We start from the raw sequence: 12993 nt of genomic DNA, 5'->3' as shown, positions 1-12993 counted from the left end.
TTTGGGTTTCTGTGTCACTGCTTGAATCTGTGTCCATGTAGTACAGGAAGTCAAGGTCGCCCTTCCTATTACTGCAGTTTTTCCTTTTTTACTGCAGAAGTCGGTCATGGATTACTGCTGTCTGTAGTCTTGTTTGGTTGTAAGGCCTGACCCACCTGGTGACTTCTGACCAGCGCACAAATGCTAAACCTCTTTTGATGAGACATTCACCCAAACCAAGAAAAGCCCATGAATTGCACCGACCTAAGTTGTGGTACTGTGAATGCATTGAATTAAAATTTGTGGCTATTGCCAGGGAATAACGCATCACAGTCAAATTGAGCATGTCATAAACGAAATGACTGTGGCAGTTAGAAACATTTCATTTTGTGTAATGCATGTAATAAGAGATTTTCTCTCAGTATTGCAGAACTTGCTCTTTTCTCCAAATTCTAAATTCTAGTTTGTTTCACATTAGGGTTTTTTTTGAGCTAAACTTTAGATTACTTAGAGGTCTGTGTGGCTGTGAGCATCATATGGAACTGGAAAGGCTGGTATGTGATGTTTAAGCTTGCAGCAATATCTCTGCAAACACTTCATTCTGTTATCGTGGATTTCTCTTTCTGTTCCCTTTCTGCTCCCTTCAAAGAGTAAAAAATACATATTTTATTGACCTTTTCTTTTTTTTAGTTGAGCTAAATTAATATCCTTTCATGGTAGCAAAAATTTGCACCGAATTTTTTCTGCTGCATTTCTTAAGTACGTGGGCCTAGATTATCTTTTTTCACCATGATACAATAAGGTACCGTGCTGATGCAGAAACTTTTGCCTTTTTGCTTCTTAAAATTGAGCATGATACTTAGGCTGATGAAGCTGTCTTTCTCAGGCTGTTAAAAAAAGAAAATGAAAGAAATTATATACGCTGGATCTTAAAACAAAAAGCTTTAAAAGAAATCATGAAGTGCAAGAAGAATGCTCCAATACTTGCACTGTTGTATTATTATCACTGGTGGTTTTTAATTGCCTATAAAATGGAAACACAAAGTTGTTGACTAATTCTTGAGGAAACAGCTGCACCATACTCTTATAAATAGTTTATCAGTGTATGAAAAGATGTTCAGAGCAAACTGTTTTTCTTTTTGGTTCCTCTGATGCCTGTGGTTAGTTTGGCATGATTCTCTGGCTAGCTAGAATTATTACAGATGTGATTCATTTTGTTATTGAAAAGCAATAGCTATATAGTATTGTTGCCCAGTATTTGCATTTAAAGTATCAGCATTGTTACCTGCTATTTCCCACTATTAGAGAGTAACACTTCACTGGAAGCAGCTCTTGGTTAACTGTGCACGCTGTTTGCATGTTTTTCAGTCCAAATAAAAAATACGACAATTACTGAAATTTCAGTTCTACTGGATGAGGTACATACAATGACTACCAAGTCTCATGAGTACAAGAGTAAAAAATGCTTTTTTTTTTTTTAACAAAAATAGAACATCTTTTTACTATTTTGAATTTAAAACACTGAAAATAATTTCCAGCATATGGAAAATTATAGTATTTAGCTCAGTCTCCTAGTAATTCAAATAGCTATTTAAACACATTTGTATAGATCTTAATGACCTGATATTTGAATCAAGGATACTTCCCCTGGTTCTTCCTTTGCCTGATCACGTACAGCTTGTGTAATTATTTTTCTGATTGACTTTTCCAAAAATTATTTTCTTAGGTAGTGTGCATGCAACATATTCACTAACATGCATCTGATTCATATTTGGAGGTTCACTCTCCGTTCCCTTGCACCTCGTCCAAATGTTTATGCCAGGTTGCATGTGGAATTCTTCATTCATTATGTAAAGGTGTGATTTCAGGCTATGATGATAAAACGAAAGACTACAGACACGCGTGTTGTTTTGAATTCTTTGTGTTTCTTAAAACATTTACTGGAAAGATGCTGTTCAAAATTTGGCCAATGGGGGTGGATTTATAAGAGCACTTCAGTTTTCACATTTGACATGCCTTACCCTTCATACATAATGCTACTGCTATTTATGCAAACAATTTCCTGGTTTTAGATATCCGAGTTAACAAATGGATTTAATCTTACTCGGGAAGATAAAGAGCGTCAGCAAGTTAGAATGAGTTTTATCTCAGTGTCCAAAATGAAACATAGGACATGACTCATTTTTTGCTTTAATATGCGCATCGAATTGTAAGTAAGGGCAAGGACTCTGTCAGCCATCGCACCCAGGACGAGCTCCGATCCTAATGTCAGACTTTGCATACTGCCCCAAAACAAATAACTCTTCCATGCTATTTTTTACTTCCATAACTTACTTGAATAAGCAGATTGTTCTACGGTTGCACACCTGGCATCATGTCAGTAGTTCCTTGCTTCACCCATGCCAAAAGAAGTAGCTGAAGGAAAATCCTTTGATACACACTATGCACAGTTAGTATCGATAAGAACCATCACATTACTGACAGCGTTTTTCCCACAAGTCAGTCACTCCATCTCCAGTGAAGGTAAACAGAGTACTTTTGAAAGAGTGTTGGCGTTTGTGGCTCTACTGGATGCTCAGACGCAGCAGAGAAAATGGGGGGTGTTGGTTTTTTTTAGGTGCATCAGAGTTTTCACCAATAGCTAATCACTCTTTCTGATGATTGTATTTTTCTGCTTCTGGCCTATAGTCTGAAAGCCCTAGCATGTCTAACCTTCCTAAAATTCATTGTTTCCTGTGTGCCAGCGAGTTCTTTGGAAGCCTTGATTGATTTCACGTAGTCAAGCTGAGCTTACAGCGGTCTGTATTAGTCACAAGACACTACCTTTGTTTGACAGGAGTTACGTGCCTAAGTGCTTGTCTGGTGGTTGTTTGTTCATTTTCCTTTCCACTTGTGACAATTTTTAAGAAACGTTACCTCTTCCTTGCAAAACTGTTCCGTGTGATAAAATCATCCTGTTTCCTTAAAATTCCCAAAGTCCTTTAGCAGTAAATGGGATAAAGACCTGTCCTGAAGAGGTGGTAGCCGAATAAGGGAGGGGGGATTCGCCGGGAGGTTTGTGTTTGATTACTTTTAGCTTCTGGTTAATGGTTGAACCCGGTGATTGTGCTAACCAGCTCTGGAATGTGTGGGAGTCCTGGGAAGGAAGGCGGAGGCTTGCCAGAATACCTGGAAGAACATTCAAAATAGAAAAGGAAGCATGGGAGGGGCAGCAGCAAAGGCTATCAGGAAGAGATTAACTTTGCCCAAGGGCTGGTGTCGTTGGCAGGGCAAGGAAAGACTAGGGGCAAGCTGCGTCGTGTTGTGGCCCCTTAGGGGGTGGTTATTTTAAATTTACTGCACACCACTATTTGTAACTGTAACCAATCAAACATGTTCCAGTCCATTTTGCTATTGAGATTTTTTTTTCCCCCAAACTCCTACTTAAGAAAAAGTTGTTTGGAGTAACATGCCCCTCTGTTCCAAATTGTCGTTTGTGTAAATGGTACTGTTGGCAGTCGTAGGACAAAGACAAGATTCATGACCTCTACCAAAGATGGCCAGCAGAGGCTGTTTCGCTGGGGGTAGAATAAACACAGCTATGAACAAGCAGAAAAAAAATTTTTAAACAGTTATTAATTACAGACTTTCTGGAGTTCAGGTTAAAAACAGGCAAGTGTAGATAAGGAAACAATAGATGTTTAAAACAAGCCATTATAATGTCGTTGCTGCCCTCTCCAATTTGCTGAATTGTTTTAAAAATTGTTTGTGTCATGGTAATTGTGCTAAGTGATCACTATTACAAAGACTAATTTTGTAAGCATTGTTAGTTTCCAGATGTAGGCTCTTCTGCTAGCCGTCGATGTTCTCTACTGTTCTACTAAAAAAAATGAGGAATACATTAGATACATCAATAGTATTCCTCCTATTCACAGCATTTTAGCATCTGAAGGCCACTTTTACAAAAGTAGCTTCAGAAAAAAGAGAACATTTAGAGAACTAACAGATGAAGTTTTTAAACATTCATTAAGGAAACAGACACCCAGTACAGTGTAAACCAAATAATCTGACACATACCTGGAAGTAAGACTAAATTTCCACTCCTTGTGCCTTGCTTCTGCCTGAATGCAGTATTGTATTACGTGCTGATGGCTGACCCTGTCTATAGCTGACAGAAAACATCAAGTTACTGAATCAGTCCGGTTTTGGTTTTTTTTCCCCTCGATTTTTGCTGTTTGGTACTTTTAGGCTGCCACAGTCACTCGAAAGCTGTGGTGTGCGCATGTGTGTTAATTATTAACTATAGCTACAAGCAGGTTTTTTCAGTACAACGTCTGAATGCAGTTTCGTATTTGCTGTCAATAAAATAGGCTCTTTCGGTGCCTCCTTCCAAAGTCCAGCACCTTCACGAAGAACACTGTTTGCCTTCTTTATCTTAATTTCAGTATGAGGCATACTGCACAAACATTATCTGCACCTGACGAAGGAAGAAACCAATCTGAATTAGGCATCCTGTGGGAATCCAGAATATTTAGCATCTGTTGAAAAAAACAAAATCATCTGCCCTTTCCCACCGGCAGCAAACAACAAACCAGAAAACTTGTAAGTAGATACTGTTTCACAGGCGTGACAGCGGGGGAGTTTAGTGCTTAATTTTAGAGGGGTTTGGATGGGGTTTAACCGCCCCGGAGAGGGCAGATAAGGAATTCTTGGTGACACACAGCGCTTTACAGCGCAGGGGAAATACGACTCCAAAGAATCCCGTCGGGGCTGTTTGGCCTTGCCTGTCTCGTTTCGGCTGCAGGTCGTGAGCGATGCCGGAAAGCCGATACCTGCGGAATGCCAGCCTGAAGTGGAGGTGGTTCACAGAACCACAGGACGGCAGGGGCGGGAAGGGACCCCTGGAGACCACCCAGTCCAACCCCCTGCCGCAGCAGGTTCCCTTTGGGCAAGTCGAGGTTTCGGGAACAGCGTTGGCAGGGCTCTCGCCGAGTGACGCCGCCGGTTGTGGCCTGGGCAGGGGCTGCTCTGCCTCCTGCTCGCCTCGGGTGTCCCAGCGCGGGGGGGCGGTGGCGCCCAGCTGCCGGCGCCCAGCTGTACCGCGGGGGGGGGTGGCGGGCTGCAGGCGGCTCCTCTGTGATAAAAGGCGGGGGGGAAAAAAAGCGGATTCCGAGGCGTACGTGGAACACTGCGCCGCGGTTTTCAAAGCTGTTTCAGGGGTCTGCCGGCTAGAAAACGTTAGACGGGCACCGATCCCCCGTTCCCTAGAAGTGAACGGGGAAAAGCCCGCGCAGAGGCGGGGCTGGCTGACAGCACGCACCGAGAGCAGCGGCGGCCACAGGGCTCCGACCCGCCAGGCCCCGGCCGCCCAGCTCTGATCCCGCTTCAGGCAATGCCGGGCGGCCGAGACAGAGCCGGGGCGGGGGGGCAGAGCCGGGTTCCCCGCTCCCGGGAGACGGGACGGGCTGAGAAAAGCCGGGGGCCGGGGCGGCCCCACCGCGGTGACTCAGCGGCGCGGAGTAACCGGGCTGCGACCGGTATTTCCTGTTCCCCCGCCCGCCGCCGTGTGTGTGTGTGAGTGAGTGAGTGAGTGGGGCGGGGGGGAGCGGGGCGAAGTCACCCCTGAACTTGGGGAGGCGGCAGCAGCCGCTGGTGGAGCCGCTCCTGTGAAGGGGCGGCGGGGGAGGGAGAGCTCTGCCCGCCGCCCGCCCCGTCCTGCCGCCTGCCCTCATCGGCCTTGCTCTCCCCTCCCCTCCGCCCCACCTGGGGGCGAGGCCGGCACCTGCGGCGGGAGCCGCCCCCGCCCGCACCCGCAGGAAATTGCCCGACTCGGCGGGGAGCGGATCCGAACTCGGCCTCGGCTCCGCACTCGGGACTCGCCGCCGCCGTGTCAGCCCGCGGCGGGCAGGGCAGGGCGCGCAGCCCCAGTGCCGGGCCGCCTCCCCGCACCTCCGCTGCCGGCCGCCGCACCGGGGCTACCTCCGTGAGCAGGCGAGTACCCCCGCGGGGAGCGGGCTGGGCTGGCCGCGGCTCCGCGCTTCCCCGCCGCCCCCTCTCCTCTTCCTCGGGCAGGTGCGGCCCCCGCCGTCCCCCGACCGGCGCCGCCGCTCCCCGGAGTCGCGCCGCGGGGATGAGTTGCGCGACTTCTCCCTCTCCCTCCTTTGTGTGCTTTGGGCTTTTCCACCCCTCCCCTCTCCGCTCCTCGGGCGCGCTTTGCCTTCTGTGTCGGCGGGAGCCGGGGCGGGGGCTGCGCTCCCCCCGCCGGGACCCCCCCCGGCCCCGCCGCCGCCGCGCACCTGGGGCGAGCCGGGCTGGGGCCGGGGATCGGCTTTTCCCTAACGGGATTAAGCGGCTCTCTGTGACTTTTTCCGCGCTAAATCCTTGGCGGGAGAGTGCGATACTACGTGGGAAGCGGGGGAGATGTCACCGATGAATCAGGGGTTTGTTTACCCGCTTTTTTGGCCGCCGGGGGGGCGGGTCTGCCGGCGGCGGGGGGTTTCGGGCTGCCTTTGTTGCACACGGAATTCCTGACATCTTTATGTTGGCACGTCCCGAGTGGATTCCAGCCGTGCCTCGGGCTTTGGCTAACTGGGTCAGGGGAGGTTTCAAGTTAACAGGGAACTGTAAAACAAAGGAACAGGCGGTTCCAGCAGCCAGACGCTTGATTGCCCTCCTAAAGCGCCTTGGCACCGGCCTTGTTTGCGGTGCCGGAGCCCAGGTACATCGGATTTGCGTCGTGGAGTGTCAGGGTTGATGTACCAGTGTTACGCGCTTGCTTTATTAAGGAGCTCTGCCCTTGCTTTCCCCCTGCTTGAAACCTGTTTCCTCTGCGTATTTTTCCAAAACGAAAAAGTACACGCTGTCTGAACACACTTGTGTAAGAGCCCTGCGCTCGTCTTTCAGATTGGTTATCTGAAAACTTTTCATACCTCCAGCGTTGCTTTCTAATGGTTTGCTGGCTTAAAACGGCTGCAGTCTCTGAACAACCGGCTCCCTAGCTTTGCTTTGTAAACTGGTGTGGAATCCAACAGCTAGGACAAGTATCTGAAAGCTCTCACCCCCCGCAGCTGCGCTCCAGCAGAAGCCACCAATGTCTGCTTTGCTTTAACCTTTGGATGTAATAATTATCAAGGCGGTGTGGTTTGAAACAAATTAAAATGACTTACCTTTTCTTTTGCTCAGCAAAGTTCTATTGTAAAGGTTTAGGACTGTGATTCAGCTGTGGCTCAGAGAAAAGGAAATAAAAACAAACATGTGCTGCGACTGATAAAATCACTTCTTTTGTTTCTGGAGCATTCATAGACTAAGGATCTACCTGTAAACTCTTCCAAGCAATGACCCTTGTCAGGATCCATGAGATCTGCATGTCAAGGATCAGGTGCTGGAAAGCATGGGAAGTCTGCTTGCGTAAATTGATATTCACTGGTAGGTCATCAGGCTACTTGAGGAGACTTTGAAATGCTTTGCATGTAGTAAGCACGTGTGTGCCATTCAGGCATGGTCAATAAGATTTATACTTAGTATAACGTAGCACTTATGAGGGCTTTCATCAGGCTCCTGAGAAACCTGTCTGTGTGTATTTGACTTTTAGGTGAGTTTACTGTTATAATTGCTTCTAGACTGTTATATGCAAACATCTTATGCACTGAACATGGCATTCAAGTAGCGGTAGTGACTCCTCTTCCTTTTGCACAGCGAAGGCCCTATGGATTGGAGAAATTGTGTCTAACTTTAATTGCTATCTGCATTGCCCTGTGTCACAGTATCAGTAACTGCAACTGTGCTCAGTGCCACTACACTGGGGTTTTGTGAGACTGAAGATGAGTATTGTGAATTATGCAGTGGGGTTAGGATGGTCCCAATACTTTGCATGAACTATAATCTCAACAGAGCTCTTCAGAATGAAGCATCAAAGTAATTAAGTGTCTGATACTTTTTTGACTGCTTAATCCTCCCTTTCCTGGTTCAGTGTCTTCTAAGGACAACCAGGAAATCTTTCTTAGTGATTAAAATAATGTTTAAGCACTGTCATGGTTCACAAAATGGGATGTGTTGTACCTTTATATAAAACCTAGATGCTTAACATCAGAAAGTTCCTGGATCATAGTAATCCTCAGCTGGGGGCTGGACTAATATCCCAGGACTACTTCAAAGCTGCTTTTAACTTAGAGCAAATTTAGATGATAGCATTTGTGTGTGTGTTTTAACAGTTACCAGCATTGTCTGTCTCCAGAACTTCCCTGTAGGGAAAAGGAAATCTCTTGTTACAAGACCGTTCTCCCTTAATTGCTGAAATAACAGTATTTACATTCTCAAGGATGGTGTAAATTTTGTCATGCCTTGGCTGCAGCAGTTTTGCCCTATTGTAGTAATCCTGGAACCAGTCGTTCTAATAACAGGGGAAGGAAAATGCGGACATGGTGTACAGCTACAGTTTGTTGAGGTTAAAGATTTTGAAGTCTGGCTTATTTTCAAACAGGTATGAAAGTACTCATTGCTGGGAAAAAATGAATTTATTAAATCTCATGGTTCATCTTGACATAAGCCACGTAAGGCCTGTGAATCTTAATCCCAAATTGCAGTGCATTTCTGTGAACTTTAGAAGACTTCTTAACAATGAGACAATCTATTTGCAAAACAAACATTTACAGCAATAAGGATATAGGGCATATAGAGTGTGTGCAAATGGTGAGTTTACATAGAAAGATTGCAGCACCGAAGCATGAGTGGTTTCTCATGGCCATGCTGACATACGCACACCAGTGCACGTTGTCTTTCACCACTAAAGGTTTCGTTTCAGTCCCATGACTGCCCCTAGACTCCACGTTGGGAATCCCTGGAGAAGTACGCAGGTTTAACTTCTATACAGAGTTCTCTTCCAGGTGCTTTTCTCAAAATAGAGCTGTTCAAACACCAGGTGCTTTTCTCTGTTATCTGAACCCGTTCTCTTCCTCAGGAAGAGCAGCACTGTGTTATATCCTTTTGTCTGCTCCCCTGTAAAGTGTGCTTACTTCTTGTCCCTGGAGTCTTTGGAGCCTTCTGTTGCCCTTTAATGATTTTTTTTTTACCTGTACCAGGCCTGCATTTAACAGTAGAGGGCTGAGCTTATTTTTTACTTAAATATTACATAACTAACACAGGTACTGACTGCAGTATGGGAATTAAACAGGTTCGTGCTGCAGTGAAGACCACTCCAGGTCATTTCGCAACTTACTGTTTGGGTTCTGTTTTAGTTGTTTTGTTGTTGTTGTTTTTTGTTTTCTTTTAAATCAGATAATTGTTTTTTGAAAGTTGCTAGGGAGTATTGTAGATTTCTGTTTCACATGAGAATGCAGACTGTGGCAACCCCTTTCTGTCCTGCATTAGAGGACCCTTGCAGTTGTGAATATATTTAGGATGTCTGTGATCCAAGCATGACAGGAGTGAGCTGTGGGAGCTCTAGTCTGGTATCTTGTACGGCATCTACCCTGGTGTGTATTCATCAGCTGCGGGCTTTGTTTTTAGGAAACACGAGCTACCCAGGTCTTCCTGAATTTAGGTCAGCATTGTCATTGTGTATCTGAGTGTTGTGTTGGAATGTCAGGTAACCATGGTTTCTAATCTAGGAAGAAAATGAAACTCACTAGTGCTGTATTTTCACATGAAAATGTGAAAATGACAGACAAAAATACTGTGTGATAGTAGGGCCGATAAGAAGTGTGCAAGGAAAAATACAAATCCCCTTTTGTTCTGATTTTTCCCAATGCCTGCTCCCCTCTCCATGCTGTTGTCTTTTCTTCTCTGTTGCACCAGCAATCCAGAACTGCTTTTGAGAAACTTCTTTTTTGTTTCTCAAAAGTATGCTGATAATCTTGGGTGTGGTCTATATACATGTGAAAAGCCGGATTTAGGATGTTGAGTTAGGTGTGGGTATGTTTCATTAAGCTAGGCATGAGTTCAGATGTTTTGGGCCGCTTTGGATTTTTCCTCAGATTGGCTCAATAATACCTTTTCCAAAAGCATTTTGTTGTTGTTACTCTGTCATAACAAACTAGTTCTTTGACATCAGCCTGCATTGTATTGATAAACTGAGCCTGAACTCGGCAATGTCCGGCTTGGTCTTACACCAAGGTTTCACATATTTATTCAAGCTATTTGTTACTTGCTTTGCCCCTGTTAGTTTTGGGGGTTGGTTTTGTTTTTTGGTTTTGTTTGTTTGGGGGTTTTTTTAGACACCAGAGAAAACCCATAAATCTCTCCTGTGTGCACTATTAACAGCAAGGCTGTGTGTAGTCTGTCTTGCGCTCTCTCTCTATTCTAACATCTGCTTCATCATCTAGCTCTGCTTAATAGCCAGCAGATTTGACTGCTGGTGTCTCTAGCCTCCTTAGCACAACTTTGTATAAGCTGATTCTGTGAATCTCCAGGAACATATGGACTGCTCAGGCAAGGGACGATCTCTAAGGAGGGGCCAAAAGGGACTGCAATCAGTGAAGCTCTGTGAAAGAAGTTTCCGGGTCCTCCTCTTCTCCTCCCATGAAACCATTCGCACCCCCAATCTGATCCTTGATGCCTCCAGATTGCTTCAACAGATCAAGCTTTGCAGATAACGTTGATTGTTTTTCAAGCCATTTCTTAGCTATATGGCCCAAACAAAACACATGTACATTCTGGAAGTGAACAATTGTCTGTTGTAGTTATTCTTGTCACCCGAGAACAAGCAAGTAGTAAAAGACCTTTGTTTCTTTGCTCTCTGCATGAGAGAATTCTTCCATCTGTAGGTGTTACAGAGATTTTTTTTGTTGAGAGAAGAGAAAGGAAAGAATTTTGTCTCTTTCCAAAGATGGAAAGTAATTTGTGGCTACATTGGGCAATGGTTTCCTCCTTTGTAGTTGGGTCTGAAGTGACTGAAGATGTGATCATGCTTCTGTCATCAGTTTTTACATGAAGTATGCTCTACATCTAATTAAGAGAGTATGACTCTGTTTTCATCTGTCAAGGATTAGAGCAAAAGGAAGCTTTTGCTTTGATGTCATAAATGTTTCTTTAATGCAGAAAAGAGCTTCTGTCATTCTTTCCCCGTTCCCTGAAATGTATCTTGCTTTCCAAACATCCACTGCAATTGAGTCTACAATTTTTACAGTGTGACTGAAAATAAGCAAACTTCAGAACTGCTTTTGCAAAAGTCATCTGTAGAATTTCAGTCTGGTTGAAATCACTGCTGCAACACTGAATCTGCCCCCCCATCCCACCCTCACCCCGGCTGTGTTTCACCTGAGGAAGCACAGAAAATAGGAGAGGACTTTGGAGCAGATAAAGAAAAGCTAACAGTTTCCACAGAGTGCTCTTTCCTTGTAGCCAGTGTAGCTCAGTGAGGCTATGACAAGTGCTCCAAGCCTCTTGGTACTTTGCCACAATGCAGCACATCAGTTTGATAGAAATGCGTGTAACTGGATTTTCTTTGTTTTGTAAACTGTAAATTTTGTAAAACAGTAATTAATGCGAGGGATCCGTAGGGAGGTTAGCAGAGAATGCAACTACAGTGCATAAACAAAGAATATTTTTAGGTGAACTGCAAGGCGGTTTCTTGCTGTTATCTTTTTGGATATGGCTGAGGAACATGAGTTCCTGAAATTGACACAAATATTTTTCTTAACAGCTTAATTCTTAGATTATGTTTGTTCACTTGTGTGTTCCCAGTTAGGAAAAATGCGCTGTGTTCTTTCCAATAGAACTTGGTGTTCATTCTTCCTGAAAAAATACAAAGCCAGAAGAAGGGGAGTGGATGATAACTCCCCAACAGGAAACAATGGATGAAGGTATGTTTTAGACCTTTTGTTTGCTCTGCAAAAGCCATCCTTCACAAACAATGAATGTGCGAGCAGCTCTGAGTTTCTGCTTTCAAATAAAGTTGAAGGAAGTTGATAAACTGTGACTCAGTCTTACTCCCTTTAGATATCCAGAGATTTCATGAACCATTTAGCCAAAAGCAGTACTTGGGAGTAACTTGTGCTTATGGCACGAGCTTGGCTTCTCTGTGTGCAATGTGTAGTTGTGGAGCATGTTTTCTAGTCAGAATTAATTGCCTTTGTCCAAAGAGACAAAAGATGGACCAGAGCTGCACTAAATTTTTTTTAGACTTTGCATAGGACACTGGCTTTAAGAAGTACTTTTGGGAAGTTTTTATTAAGAGCTGTTCCTTAGATGTCTAAGGGGAAAATTTAGGGTTAAAAAAAAAAAAAGCATTAAGGGAGGACACAGAAAGAAGTACCAAAACTTCTTAGGAGAACTTGTGGTAATACTGATGTTGCTAACAAAACCGACTTTGTTGAAAAACTGGATTTTATCAAAATGTTTCTGTGTTTAAGTAAAATTGAATGTTGTCATGGACTACTACAGTCAGAAGGTTCTTAAAAACTGGAATGGTTAAAAAACTGCCCACTTCTTATCTTGTCTTTTCCTAGTCTGTACTGCCTTTGCAATAGAGCTGCCAAAGCTACCAGGACTCGGGATGCATGCAAGTCTAATGATGTTAGCTGTGCTTGCAGACTTCTAGTAGTACTTGGCTTTCCTAAGCTTTTTAATACTTTGTATACAGGTGTTTGAAGTTGTAGTTAAGACCTGAGATGTTAATTCTTTGCTTAATTTCACTCCTGTGGTTTTAATATATTAATTAATTTTCTTAATACATCACATTTTCAGACTGCATGTTCCTTACATATCAGCATGCAATTAGGTAGGTGAAAACTAAATTCTTCCCTCTGACAGTTGTTTGTAGTGGTACTCCTTGAATCTAAAAAATGCTTAATTTTATTTTGCTCTTCTAAGATCAGTCCCACAGATTACTATTTAGTAATAACTAGAGAGAGTTCAGTGTGTGCATGTGTTAACAGAACCTACAAATCTGTCTGAATATTAAACACCAAATACAGGTAACACAGGATTGTAAGTAATACAGGACCTGGCAATGGTTATACGCATCTTGTTGTTAAGAGCTGAATATCTTACAGTGGAAGTAATGAAAGCTTGTGGTTTTTATCTTAGCAGTTTCCAAAT

General features: G+C 44.2%; 1 protein-coding gene across 6 annotated transcripts in view; it reads left to right on the top strand.

The window, feature by feature from the left end:
• The first annotated feature begins 4314 nt into the window (after positions 1-4314).
• TJP2 (tight junction protein 2) overlaps positions 4315-12993 on the top strand; it is a 69228-nt gene continuing 60549 nt past the window's right edge. Inside the window, exon 1 of one of the 6 annotated variants that reach the window (XM_054185707.1) lies at positions 4315-4560. The gene's annotated coding sequence lies outside the window, so the exon portion shown is untranslated. The other 5 variants (XM_054185714.1, XM_054185715.1, XM_054185712.1 and 2 more) reach the window with 5 other exon arrangements.

The sequence above is a fragment of the Rissa tridactyla genome, chromosome Z (assembly GCF_028500815.1).
Source record: "Rissa tridactyla isolate bRisTri1 chromosome Z, bRisTri1.patW.cur.20221130, whole genome shotgun sequence".
Taxonomy (NCBI): domain Eukaryota; kingdom Metazoa; phylum Chordata; class Aves; order Charadriiformes; family Laridae; genus Rissa; species Rissa tridactyla.
Note: the sequence above shows the minus strand (reverse complement) of the source record. Positions and strands in the feature narration are given on the sequence as shown.